Below are 15,038 nucleotides of genomic sequence, written 5' to 3' on the forward strand. Positions count from 1 at the left end.
ATACAGAATCTGAGAAATACAACATGTACATATTTGGATTAAGATTTTCCCTTCAAAGTAACACATTTGTACTTAAAATATGAATATGGAGTTTGAAATTGTGAATCAGGGGGCATCTTATACGAGAGAAATTTTAAACTTCAACGATTTTATGCCAATTTTAAGGGTACGGCTTATACGCGGATGCGGCTAATATGCGAGAAAATCTTTTCAGTTGGGCCTCATATTTTAGGCTTATACGTGGCTAATATGTGAGAAAATATGATATGCTTTGTTGGCTTTCTCGTACAATATAGAGCACATACTTTAAAAGCAGTAAACAGATGGTCACCTTTTAGAAATGTGTTTTGCTAGTGTGTCAGCTGGTCGTCTTTTTATAAAATATCATTATTTACGACTGTTCTATTACTTTGGGCTTCATATCATGCCTCCAAATTCTTATTGAAAAAAAAAACAGTTCGACAGTAAATATTATATAACCATATCGTTGTTTTCCAAACGAAAAGCAGCTATTCGCAAACATTTCATTTTGATTCATTACAGGGATAACATTTTGCATTCATCAAGGACAACAGATAAAAAAGCAAATATTTGTTATAAACCGTACTTTAAACGGCACCCATCAAATTTGACAATAAAACCATAAACCACACGGACTATAAATCGCAGCTGTCCACATTTACACCAAAAGGCATACTTTAAAAAGAAATGAAATCCCTAAATAAACCACTCAGGTGTACAAACTAAGGGAAAAAATTTCATCTGTCGTACTAAACGACGGCATGGCGTTCACGACACTCCCACTCGGACAGTTGAGAGCTCATTTAGAGCGTCAGCCCTGAACCGCGGCACCGCATCCGAGAGGTGGGCTTCGTTCCCACCCGTGTAAAATATCACTCGCGGCCGCCGAAGCGTGGCGACGCGGACGGGAGCCGCCGTTGTGCTTTGTGCAATTGAATGGAAGTTTGCGGTGGAGCAGATGTGACAGCGGCATATTTTCATTTGCCGGCACAGCGCTAATCATCCCCTACTGATAAACAGCTATTTGTACGTTGTAGAACACACAAAGAGCGAGTTGTGGCATTTCGAACGACAATGAGGGAAATTCATAACATGGATTCAAATGAGCTGGCGTATTTCTCTACGAAAATCGGTGATTCAGCCTAATGTGTCCTAACACAATAGTGGATATGTTCTACAAGAGAGTGATGGCTAGTTTTGGGGGAGAGGCGTAATCGTGTTGCGTTATTTCTGTTCATTATTATTGTAGTTTGCAGTGGTAAACAAATAGGACAGTAGATTTTTTTGCGATATAGTGGTACCTTGAGATAAGAGCTTAATTCATTCCGGGACTGAGCTCGTATGTCGATATACTCGTAACTCAAATGAACGTTTCCCATAGAAATGAACTAAAAACAAATTAATTTGTTCCAATCGTCTGAAAAAACAACCAAAACAGGATATTGGATTGGAAAAACATTGTTATTTGTTCTAATTTGCCATCTATTAACAAAGTAGCAAATAACTAGTGGTTTAATATTACTAAAATGTGTTTAATAGTACTAAAATTTGACAGATTTTGCGGAGGGAGAGACTTTTTGCACGGCAACGCGCTCGTAACATAACAAACAAATTTAAATGAACTTGGATTACGATGCAGACACACTCAAAAATAAGTTAAATCTAACCTTACACTAAACTTAATTCTAATTTTCTTTTAAATTTTGATACCTTTCTTCTCCCGGGTTGGCTCTATAGGCCCCGCCTCCACCCTGACTTTCAGACGCAACCTATCGAGGGTTGTTTGCTTTTGTATTCCCTTCAAAATATTCCCAAAATGATGCACACAAATGTCCTTACAATAGGATAACGCACGACCACTTGCCATCAAGAATTAGACAGGAGAATGGATTTCTAAAAAAAGTTCAAAATTAGATGATATGTTAGCACAAAATGTTCCAAGATTTTCTTCAAATTAAATATGTCCAAAGAAATATATTAATTTGGGCTTAATCGGGACTGTAGCTCTCAACTGACTCATTAATTATCTAAAAATTTTTGGTTAATTCCGTACACAGCCACATCCCAGTGTGTTAAAAATAAGTTATTTAATCATTTATTTTATCTCTTAAGTCTTATTTTTCCATATCATGAAAGTATTTGACTTTGTATCCATTCAATGTAAGGCCTGGAACAATCCCATCAGCATTGGTTCAACAATTGTATTTAAAGTATAACCCAAAAAAATTACATTTAAATGTTTTTGGTCCATTATGGCCTCCTTTCATAAGATCAGTGTTGGAGCTTTTAACTTCATTACGCAACTGCCGTCAACAGAGGCTTTGCTTAAGGTTAAATGAGCGGAAAAAGGCTTTATTTAGCTCTTTGTTTAAAATCCTAAAAGCTGCTTGGTGGACAGAGAGTAGAGACAACGATATGTTGACTTTGGGCCGAGGAAAGAAAAATTGCAGGAAGAGAAAAAGGGAGGTCAGATTGCAGGTTATCGACTCGAGACGGTGGCATCAAAAAGATGCCAAGAAATAAGGAAGAACTGCATTAAGGCACATTTTAAAAAATCCATCACTAAAATCCATGTTTGTATAACTATTGGTAAACACGAAGGATTAATTAGATTTGTTACGTTGATTGAGGAGAATTGTATCGTCATCAGTTTTAACATCGGCTATTGGTTTAAATTTAAATCAACTTTTGCATAGTATTTTTCTAAAATGATTTGAATGGAAATAATGTTTTTAATATATGACAACAATTACTAAAGTCAACAATGAATCCAAAACTAATGAGTTAATAAACCAGTCTTACCTTAAATAATGGGCACTCAGGAATGTACTGAAAGCCCCCATAAAAATGTCTTTAGATAAGTATTGAAACTTTAACGGGGTAGTTTTAGTACTAACATCATTTTTACTACTCAATGAGGCAATGACTTAAATATTATGAAATAAAAAATCTATTAAAATAATCAACGTAGTAGTGTTAAAAAATTATGATTTTATTTACGCCCACAATCCTCGTGAGCATAAACGGTTTATTCATTTATATATTATATGTAAAAAAAAAAAAATTTTTTACCGAATCTCACATTTCCTAACCACAAAAATATATAGTAAAGACCACAGAATGTGAAGCAGAGCAAAAGGTGGCTACTTTGAAGAAACTAGAATATAAAACACATTTTCAGCGACAGTGAGATTATACAATGTTGTTATAAAATGGACAAAAAACAGAAGAATAAAATGCACAATTTAGAAATTCACCAAACCTTTAGCATTTACTGTAGTATATAATTAAGACCTAGAATTTTAGCACATTACACGCATTCCAGATGCTAATATTGTGATCACATAACATCAAAAACGTAAACATCTTCCAAATTGTGCATTTTGCCAGGTCTTTAAGTTTCTTTAAAAAAAAAAAATCCTAAAAATAGTCACCTGCCTTATAGAGGGATAGCTACCTTGATTATGGTACCAAAAACTAAATAAATAAAATGATTAGGCAATTTCCTACAAGGCCATAGATAACTGGAGCATACCTGTCAACTTATATTTTTTTCCCGTATTGTCATTTTTTTTGGATCATTTAAAATTGTGTACGCCGTATAGCAACTTTTGTACATTTTTTTTAAGTACGTTTTTTTGTAAAACCGATCTCGTTTTACCCATTTCGGCTCCAATCCGGATCATCTCGGTCCCTGGTAGCAGACGAAAACGTCATAATTGACTGCTAATATTGTCATGCTTTAAGTATGTTATGCCCACTCGCAATCCCCCTTTTCACTATATAAATATAGCGCGTCAGCAAGCAATGTACCCAGACAATCAAGCTGTCAGCGTCATACAGCGACATCTACACAATCTTGAATTTAGTGCATACTGATTGTTTACCCTGTCCACTTTGGAGAAAATATTAGACTTTTAAGTCTGCCCTATGTGAGTAAATATGTGCCACATTGCATTCATATGTATTTTTAATTTTTTTTACCGCTTAATAAGGGGAATTGCAATCATTAATAAGGGGAAGAATTGGCCCTGGTTGACAGATAAACTGTAGGGTCATTTACCAGATCTGGTCATCAGATTTGAGGTTTGATAGAAAATTCTCCTAACGATCGACATTTCCTTTCATTCCTGCGATCAACCTTGTTATTTTAGTGGAATTGAACCGATACATAACAACGGCAACCGTATCACCGTCTCTTCCCGGCCCGCAGTCGACATAGCCGATCGGGCCGAGCCGAGATAGAAAAGCTTAATCCGCGTCCTCGGAGAGATCGCCCCAAAAGATGAAGCCTTAATTAGCCAGATAAAACCCCACATAATGACACTATTGATACAAGCTGGGGAAATGAGAACTAAGCTGCACGGGAAGAAAAAAAAACGCAATTCAAAGGCCAATGAATTAGAATAGAGCGCAAAATAGCTGTTGTGTTCGTCTAAAAGGGCCCGGCTTGCTCTCACAAAGCACGATAATACTTTTTTCAACTTCACCTGTTATCAATTCTCCCATAAGACCCTCAACCCCCCAAAAAAATAAAGCAAAAACGCTGACCTTCATATAATCAAAGATTATTAGGAGGAAAACAACAACAGTTTTCAGCGCTTAAGCAACGGGCCTCACGGGAGACGGAAGCAATTAAAAGCAAAATTACTTGTCTAAGCTGTCCTTGTATCATCCCGCTCGCTATCTCGGGCTCGCAGTAGTCGAGGTCGTAAAGATAGAGAAGTAGAAGCTCCCAATCCTGCCGCCGTGCTTAATCCCAGGCTGACTAGAGGGAGCCAAATCTTGCGTTTTGACAACAGACGATCCAGGTATTTTCGCATGCCACGAGTGGATCGGTGACAAGGTCACCCCGTCTTTAATACCGCCACGCCAAAAACACCGCAAATCCCTTGTCAACACCCACAAGTAGACTTTTATCAGCTCTGGAGTGATTCCATAGAAGCTCGTACTACGCCGTATCAGTACCCTACCTGTCAACCTCGGCCAATTGCCCCCTTTATTAATTAGAGTAGATTAAACTTTATTTATCCGTACTCGGGGAAATGATTGGAAGTCCCATTATTAAGCGATAAAAAAACTTACAAATGCAACGCGGCACATATTTACTAACATAGGGCGCACTTAAAAGTCAAAAATTTTCTCCGAAGTTGACGGGGTGACCAATCAGAATGCACTAGATTGTGTAGATGTCGCTTCTATGACGCTGACAGCTTGACTGTGTGGGTACATTGCTTGCTGACGCGCTATATTTATATACCGTATTTTCACGACTATACGGCGCATCGTATTTTTAGCCGCAGTGTCAATAACGAGTGCTATTTCTGTATTTGACACACACAAAGGACGCACCATTTTTATAGACGCAGCCAGGCATGGAAAAACATACACCATCTTAAACATACGTGCTACACCCACACGCTAAAAACATGTTTTTAAAAAGGCAACGGAAGCAAAACTGAGTTCGGTTGTACTTTATTTAGCCCTTTTACAATGTACTCACGTCATCATCACCCACAAATCCATCAAAGTTGCTTCGTAAAGCTGTGTTGATGCCGATCGCCAGGCCACAATCCATTCGCAAATAGTAGCTAACTAGTAGCTAGCGTCCATGCTTCGTAAAGCTGTGTTGATGCCGATCGCCAGGCCACAATCCATTGGGTGTATTGACAAAAGAACTATATATCCCAGCAGTCACTGCACAATACTTTTTCTACGGGAAAATAGTATTTTCAAGACGTACTTAAAAAAATCCTGTACAAAAGTTGTTATACGCCATAGACCACATGTGTCAAAGTGGCGGCCCGGGGGCCAAATCTGGCCCGCCGCATCATTTTGTGTGGCCCGGGAAAGTAAATCATGAGTCCCGATTTTCTGTTTTAGGATCAAATTAAAATGAAGAGTATAGATGTATATCAAATTTCCTGATTTTCCCTTTTAAATCAATAATTGTAATTTTTTTATCAATTTTTTCTGTGTTTTTAGTTCAAAAATCATTTTTTTAAATCTAAAAATATATTTAAAAAAAGCTAAAATAAACATTGTTTTAGATCTATAAAAAACTGAATATTCAGGGCTTTTAATCCATTTATAAAAAATAATCTAAATATTATATCTAAAATGGTCCGGCCCACATAAAATCGAGTTGACATTAACGCGGCCCGCGAACCAACCCGAGTCTGACACCCTTGAAATGATCAAAAATGTATAAAATACGGGAAAAACGTATAAGTTGCCAGATATGCGGTACTGAGAAATCTAATTAGTCTGATAAAGGTAGTGAGCTGATTAACGCGAATCGACGTGCCATTCACACTTTTTTTTTCCTCTTTGTGGTACCACAAAAGCTGTCAGGACAACGACATATATATTTTTTTGTCCAAGCTGCTCTTTTGTGGTCTCGTCATGTTAGTTGTGCGGCAACGTGAATCGTGTGACATTTACAGCCGTGTTGAAAATCCAACCATCCGGTTTCGGTAGCGCGGGGTCCCAATTAAGGGGCACGTGGGATTGTTCCTGCTGAGTTTGGCTAAAAAAAGTTCAACCCTAGCTGCTCGCCTGTCAATCTATACTTGTGTAAAATGAAAGGTTTCGAAACTAGGAAGAATTTAGAGCTGCAGTTAGCCTTTAAATGGACATTTTAAGTTTGCAAAGAAATGTTGAAAACCAAAGTATTTCATTGCAGTTAGCCGTCACGGGAAGTTTTTTTCTAATTTTGAATTTAAGTAATTTATTGCAGCAACCCGTGACCTTGATACAGTACAAAAACAATATATACAACGTGTGCCTTTAACTGAGACAAACAATTTGCAATTTGTGAGGGAAAGCGCTGTCTTTTTAGAAGATTGTTGAGGTTTTTTTTACCATAGTTAAGAGAATAAACACTTGGTGTTCATACTTCTGCTTTATTTCCAGGATGAGGAAATGATCGAAACCAAACGCATATTGTATTGACCCTATTATTGCATCACACACATTATTATGAATTTTTTCAAAGCGCTGATGATGACAAACCACTTCCGTAATGTAACCAACACACGTCGTTAAAGTGACTCAACATAGTCGATTTGGCCACCCAATTGATGCAATAGGGTTTATTTATTTTATTTTGACGAGTTGCGAGTTTCGCCACGTCCGTAATTCAAACTTTATGGTACCCGGGCATTTCGTCGACGGACAATTTTCGTTTTATTTATTGCCTCTTATTTTAATGTCAAAGTTCCTTTAAAAAATCTGAAGTAAAAACTCTCTCTCATGATTATAATTTTGAGAGAGAGAGAGATTACCTGGTTGATAACAATTATTTATGCAACAAAACAATCATTTGCGAGGTTGAGGTTAGGTTAAGCCTAACCTTAACCACTATCCCCTAACCCAAGGGTGTCAGACTTGGGTTGGTTCGCAGGCCGCTTTAACGTCAACCTGATTTCACGTGGGTCGGACCATTTTAGATATAATATTTAGATTTTTTTAAATTTATAAATAGATTAAAACAACTGGATTAAAAACCCTGAATATTCAGTTTTTAATAGATCTAAAACAATGTTTATTTTAGCTTTTTTATATATATACTTTTAGATTTTACAAAATGATTTTTGAACTAAAAACACAGAAAAAAATTGATTAAAAAATTACAATTATTGATTTAAAAGGGGGAACATCAGGAAATTTAATATACATCTATACTCTTCATTTTAATTTGATCCTAAAACAGAAAGTCGGCACTCATGATTTACTTTCCCGGGCCACACAGAATGATGCGGTGGGCCAGATTTGGCCCCCGGGCCGCCACTTTGACCCATGTGCCCTAACCCTAATTCTAACCACTAACCTTACGAATTGTCCGTCGACGAAATGTCTGGCAACGAAACGCCAGTGACGAAATGTCCGTTCGACGACATGTCCGGTCGACGAACTGTCCGGTCACGAACTTAACGAGCACGACTGGGCGGAAAAGCCGAGTGATTGCTTGTGTACGACCTCTGCATAGCCACCTGGACCTTCTCAATCTGGAAGGGGGGGAGTGATGTAGGTGACCAGGGGGGTGCGATAAAAGAAGCGGGGGTGGCGATCAAAGGCGAGAAAATGAAACGCTGTTTGACCTTGGCGAGTGACGGAAGTGCAAAGTACTTTTGGTATTTGGGAGATTTGCCGGGTGGCTGCGGTACTTAACGCCAGGTTTTGAGTGCGGAGGAGGGATCAGGTGGGCCGTAAAACCCGAACTCGTCCAATCCCGGGAAATAATCCCACCATAACGCGGGCGTACGTGTGGAACACGAAGGTGGCATATGGTATCGCTTTCATTCCACATCAAGTGATTGCTCCTGATGTGAGGTAATGGGCTCTCTAAATTGCCCGAGCCTGCCGTATGCCACATTAAGATCCTCGGGAGTAATCTTCTTCCATAACACAACCCTTCCTCACCCTGGCCCCTCAAACTGGGATACATATGCAAATAGGAAAATAAATAATTGAAATGCTCTCCATTTCCTCACATTTCGCGCCAGACGTGTTGGCGGGCATATGGAAATAGGGGGGGGGGAAATTGGGAAGAGTCCATTTACCTGAGTTGGTCTCTCAGCTTTTGTTGTTGTTTTTATTGTTGCATCAGTGGCTATGTGGAGATTTTAAGGAGTTTTTGGTGAAAGTAAACTCATGAACTAGAGCACATGTGTCAAAGTGGCGGCCTGGGGGCCAAATCTGGCCCGCCCCATCATTTTGTGTGGCCCGGGAAAGTCAATCATGAGTGCCGACTTTCTGTTTTAGGATCAAATTCAAATGAAGAGTATAGATGTATATTACATTTCCTGATTTTCCCCCTTTTAAATCAGTAATTGTCATTTTTTAGTCCATTTTTTCTGTTTTTAGTTCAAAAATCATTTTGTAAAATCTAAAAATATATAAAAGATAAAATAAACATTGTTTTAGATCTATAAAAAATGAATATTCAGGGCTTTTAATCCAGTTCTTTTAATCCATTTATTTAAAAAAAATCTAAATATTATATCTAAAATCATGCGGGTTGGTTCATGGGCCACTTTAACGTCAACTTGATTTCACGTGGGCCGGACCAAAACGCAGAAAAATTGATTAAAAAATGACAATTATTGATTTAAAAGAGGGAAAATCAGGAAATGTAATATACATCTATCCTCTTCATTTTAATTTAATCCTAAAACAGAAAGTCGGCACTCATGATTTACTTTCCCGGGCCACACAAAATGATGCGGTGGGCCAGATTTGGCCCCCGGGCCGGCACTTTGACACCTGCGCCATACACAATTTGAAATGATCAAAAAACATAAAATACAGGAAAACATAAGTTGCCAGGTATGCCACTAGTAGACCATCAATAGCACTCAGTGATTTAATATTATTGTTATTATCAACTAAATTTTAAAGCCTTCAACCATTTTGATCCCTCCTTCCCAGTCAAATTGGATTGGACATCTTCCATTTTTACAATTGAAGTCAATGAGTAAACAACATAAATAATATTATGCTGTATTTTAACAAAACCACGACCAAGTCAACAGCAGCACTTTTTACAAAAAAAAATAATAATAATTCATCATCGATGTTTCAGAAGCCCACCCATCCGTCCCCCTTTCTTACAACTCATTTACAAACTGCCTTCCCTCCCGTTTTAAAGTCAGGGTCATCCATTTTGCGGCGCTGCGACTCATATTTCACAGCGTATGCATTTTAAATCCCTTGTTATTCCAAGCCGGCTCGGCGTACGTGCTCACGGCGACACTCATTAAAGCGCCCGTCCGGCACGCGGGGGTGACGAGAGCGTGAGGGTGACCCCGCCCCGCTTAAATAGAGCCTTCCCATTCTCTTCGCACTGCGGTGGGAGAAAAGACATTTTGTTGTGTCATTGCGCGAGAAGACAATCTATCAGAGCGCTTCAGCGGGCTTATGCGCTCTTCTTAAACGTCCCCCCGGCGCTTGGGAAACTGCTTTTGTTCACGAGCCCCCCTTCCTATCGAAGGAGATAAATTGTGAAGCAGCAAATTGAAATGACTTTGGTGTGGCACTTTGATGCAACGCTTCGCCTTTTAGGCTCGTAAATCAAGATGTGTTTGGGAGAAAATACTCATTTTCTTGATGGGCTTATTTATTTATATATATATTTTTTGGTCATACCTCCATTTGTCCTTGGCTGTGTTTGAAGGTGCGCTCGCCCAGGTGCTGGTTTTTATATCCGTGAAATTCTTTGCCGGCTCTCGCGGAAGGAGGGCTCACCTTCGTGGGTTGTCCTCGAAAGGAAAGTCTGTGGAAGACATTGTTGTGTTTAGCTCAAGGTGAAGGAGAGATATTTGTTGTGGTGCTCGTTTTGGTCGACGTCGGAATGGCGAGCCTTGGGAGACGGATGGTTTGATTGCGAGTTTAAGTTGTGGAATGTCGGCAGAGTTCTGCTTGGATGGGAAGCGTGTCCTCGAAAAACCATTTAGTTAAATACATTTTAGCAAGGATAGATGGTATCGTATCAACATGTTTTCATACCTGGCAACCTCGGTCAATTGCTCCCCTTATTAATGATTGCAATTCCCCTTATTAAGCGATTTAAAAAACGTAGAAATTCAGTGCAGCATATATTTACTCACATAGGGTCCACTTACATCTAAGATTTTCTCCAAAATGGACAGGGTATCCAATCAGTATGCACTAAATTCAAGATTCTGTAGATGTTGCTGTTTGACGCTGACAGCTTGTCTTTCTGGGTACATTGCTTACTGACGTGCTATATATATATTATTATTATTAAGCCAATTACTCCCTTTATTAATGATTGCAATTCCCCTTATTAAGCGATTAAAAAAACAACGTACAAATTCATCATGGCATATATTTACTCACTTAAGTGTAAAATTTTCTCCAAAGTAGACAGGGTATCCAATCAGTATGCACTAAATTCAAGATTATGTAGATGTCGCTGTTTGACGCTGACAGCTTGTCTTTTTGGGTACATTGCTTGCTGACGCGCTATATTTATTATTATTAAGCGATTAAAAATATGTATAAATTCAGCGCGGCATATATTTACTCACATAGGGCGCACGTAAGTCTAAAATTTTCTCCAAAGTGGACGGGCTGCCTAATCAGTATGCACTAAATTCAAGATTCTGTAGATATCGCTGTATGACGCGGACAGGGTACATTGCTTACTGACACGCTATATTTATATAGTGAAAAGGGGATTGCGCATATCATGCTTAAAGCATGACAATATTATCAGTCGATTATGATGTTTTTGTCTGCTACCAGTGACTAAGACGATCCGGATTAGAGCCGAAGTGGGTAAAACGAGATCGGTTTTACAAAAAAGGTACAAAAAAAAATTCGTACAAAGGTTGATATTCAGCGTACACAATTTGAAATGATCAAAAATGTATAAAATTAGGGGAAAAACGTATAAGTGTACTTAGTTGACATAATAGATGTCAATCAATGCAAATTGTTTGTCATGTAAGTTTATTTGTTAGATATTTTTATAGTTTTGCAACTGACAATTTATTGTGGTGACTAGATGGTCTCATTACAAATAAGTTAGTTTAGTGTATGCTCACTTTTGGCTCAAATTGAAACCGTTTCAGCATTGAAAGACAATTTTGTAGTTCTCTTCCCTAGAAAATTGATTGATCAATTTCCTTAAATCATGCTGAATTTTCCAGTTTTGCTAAAGGAAGTTGTAATTTAATAGTTTAGAAAAAAGAAACATTCATTTGTATTTTTGTCAAAAGCAAGAGAGTAAAACAAAATGTTTGGTTGAGAGATAATGTTCAATGTTTTACACTAAAACAACTTTAATTAGAATACTGCTTGCTCTTATTGATGAAAAATCAGTCCACTGTTTGAACATTCTTGCCTTTTTTTTCTAGATTCTCTTACGTTACTCCATTTGTTCTGCTTTTTTTTTTTCATTTGACCAAAATGACTCCAATCTTTCCTTGCAATGAATAGTAGATGCTCTCGGTTAACCCTGTTGTGATGAGGAAGCAAGCCTGCGATTACTCTGGCTCGCGTGCCCTGCAGCTTCCTCCCACTGACCTAATGCATGCAGATTAACTTAATTGGATCCAGTAAATGGCCAGTAGGTGCGAATGGTTATCTATCTCCATCCACGAGACATGTTAGTGAGCCGGTCCAGCGTCTCGCTTTGTGTGTCACCACACTTTCTTGCCTTTGATTGCCTTCGGAAACACAAAAAAAAGCCGCCTTGCCGGCGTCATAAAATGAAAAGAGTGTTGTTTCCATTGTGTCTTGTTTGTGTGCGTCTAGAAAATGCGCAAGACTCGGACTGATTTCAAATTCTACGACGTTTTTTTCCGCTCCACGCACAATTGGCGAGACCTCTCTATGAACTCATTTACAGCTCATTTTCCGCGGCCTCCCTTCGAGTCGCGGTAAAGGACATTTTTTCTTTGCCAGACTCCCGTGTCACTCACAATTAAAATCAAGATGGCTCTCCACCACCCGGTATTCTGCCACCATCAGCCTTCATAGCGGAAAGGAGATCTTAATTATTTATGAATCTAAGAAGCCATGTTAGCATGTTCGCTGCCTTCCATTGAGGAGTCACTTTAGCTGTAAAAGAGACAGCCCACAGACATACGCTCACTGGTTAACGTATTAAATATTCCGCCCCGACAAAGCGAAACGACACAAACGCAAACAGCTACAAGGCAAAATGTGTTTAGGTTAGGTTAGGTTAGGTTAGATTAGGATTAGGTTTAGGTTATGTTTAGGTTAGGTTTAGATTTGGGTTAGGTTTGGGTTAGGTTTGGGTTAGGTTTAGGTTAGGTTTAGTTTAGGTTAGGTTTAGGTTAGGTTTAGGTTAGGTTTAGGTTAGGTTAGGTTAGGTTTAGGTTAGGTTTAGGTTGGGTTAGGTTTAGGTTAGGTTTAGGTAGGGTTAGGTTTAGGTAGGGTTAGGTTTAGGTAGGGTTAGGTTTAGGTAGGGTTAGGTTTAGGTAGGGTTAGGTTTAGGTAGGGTTAGGTTTAGGTAGGGTTAGGTTTAGGTAGGGTTAGGTTTAGGTAGGGTTAGGTTTAGGTAGGGTTAGGTTTAGGTAGGGTTAGGTTTAGGTAGGGTTAGGTTTAGGTAGGGTTAGGTTTAGGTAGGGTTAGGTTTAGGTAGGGTTAGGTTTAGGTAGGGTTAGGTTTAGGTAGGGTTAGGTTTAGGTTTAGGTAGGGTTAGGTTTAGGTAGGGTTAGGTTTAGGTTAGGTTTAGGTTAGGTTTAGGTTAGGTTTAGGTTAGGTTTAGGTTAGGTTTAGGTTAGGTTTAGGTTTAGGTTTAGGTTAGGTTTAGGTTAGGTTTAGGTTAGGTTAGGTTAGGTTAGGTTTAGGTTAGGTTTAGGTTTAGGTTTAGGTTTAGGTTTAGGTTAGGGTTAGGTTTAGGTTTAGGTTAGGTTTAGTTAAGGTTAGGTTTAGGTTAGGTTTAGGTTAGGTTTAGTTTAGGTTTAGGTTAGGTTTAGGTTTAGGTTTAGGTTAGGTTTAGGTTAGGGTTAGGTTTGGGTTAGGTTTGGGTTAGGTTTGGGTTTGGTTTGGGTTAGGTTTCCGTTAGGGTTTAGGTTTCGGTTAGGTTAGGTTTAGATTAGGTTTGGGTTAGGTTTTGGGTTAGGTTTTGGGTTAGGTTAGGTTTAGGCTAGGTTTAGGTTATGTTTAGGTTTAGGTTACGTTTAGGTTAGGTTTAGGTTAGGTTTAGGTTAGGTTTAGGTTAGGTTTAGGTTAGGGTTAGGTTTAGGTTAGGTTTAGGTTAGGTTTAGGTTAGGTTTAGGTTAGGTTTAGGTTAGGTTTAGGTTAGGTTTAGGTTAGGTTTAGGTTAGGTTTAGGTTAGGTTTAGGTTAGGTTTAGGTTAGGTTTAGGTTAGGTTTAGGTTAGGTTTAGGTCAGGTTCAGTTCAGATTCAGTTTAGGGTTAGGTTAGTTTAGGTTTGGTTTAGGTTAGGTTAGTTTCGGTTAGTTTAGTTTAGGTTAATTTAGGTTAGTTTAGGTTAGTATAGGTTAGGATAGGATAGGTTAGAACTTTATTTCATCCCGTAATTATCGCTAACCACTCGTCAGCTGAAGTTTTTATTTTTCTTATCACTTTTAGTTTCTGTATTCCTTTTTTTTAAACTGAGAAAAGCTGATTTTTAAAAAGGTTTCCTTCAATTTTGTTCACTAGAAGGTATCTTCCTAGTTCCTAAAAGGCGTGTGATTAGAGTGCCAGGCACCTGCACAGGATGCCAAGCCCGTCAAGAGGTGAAGTTGAGGCCAGCATCCCGACTAGCACAGTGGCGCTCGTTGTTTTCAGAACAACAGCTGGCCGCTGTTGGAATTCTGCACCTTGTAGCACCAACCGGCTTCTTGGCCCGGATTAGGGCTTTGGCGTCCATCTGTCGGGCATCAGCTTACATTTAAGCCCCGCCATTTCACAGACCTGCCCGCAGTCGGCCGTCCCACCAGGCAGCCGCCTTTAGTGCCCCAATTATGCAGGGGTCATTGTTATTTTTCGCACTTGAAATTCAGCTAGGCAAGCAATATTAGAGGAGGCTTTTCAAAGTGAACCCGATATTGAGAATGTAAGCTCTCGTCTTCAACAAAATATTCTAAGTTATTCAAATATTCAATTTTTAATCATTGGAAAAGAAAAGAAAGATGAACTTTTTTTCATAGAAAAATATATCTTGACTTTGACTTTTGTTTGACCTTTTTAAACGAATTGTGAGCTTTCTCAGTTTGTTTTTTCAGACTGTCTCCTAAAAAAAGTAGTAAAAAAATGAAAAAAATATTTTATATTTTTAAGCCATAAATTTAAGACTAATCCAGAACTGGTCCTCCCAATTAAAATGAACTAAACATGATATATTAAACAACTTTCAAGAATGAAGGAGGCACGTAACAAATATGTATTTGTAATTTATTTCCGTTAGATTTTATTAATTAGTTTTTTTTAAACCATTTATGAATCCACAATTTTATTTTTATTTTTTTTAAATATTACGACTAGCATCCATATATATGCAGACATAAAATT

General features: G+C 38.4%; 1 protein-coding gene and 1 long non-coding RNA gene across 5 annotated transcripts in view; one reads left to right on the plus strand and one right to left on the minus strand.

The window, feature by feature from the left end:
- Window positions 1–10,299, minus strand: part of LOC144070931 (uncharacterized) — a 40,993-nt gene extending 30,694 nt beyond the window's left edge. Inside the window, exon 1 of the long non-coding RNA XR_013299507.1 lies at window positions 10,171–10,299. This is a non-coding gene — a long non-coding RNA (uncharacterized LOC144070931). The remainder of the gene's footprint in view (window positions 1–10,170) is intronic.
- Window positions 1–15,038, plus strand: part of lingo1a (leucine rich repeat and Ig domain containing 1a) — a 139,734-nt gene that overhangs the window by 116,579 nt on the left and 8,117 nt on the right. The gene's annotated exons all lie outside the window — the stretch shown is intronic.

This window comes from Stigmatopora argus, chromosome 3 (assembly GCF_051989625.1).
Source record: "Stigmatopora argus isolate UIUO_Sarg chromosome 3, RoL_Sarg_1.0, whole genome shotgun sequence".
In the NCBI taxonomy this organism is placed as follows: Eukaryota; Metazoa; Chordata; class Actinopteri; order Syngnathiformes; family Syngnathidae; genus Stigmatopora; species Stigmatopora argus.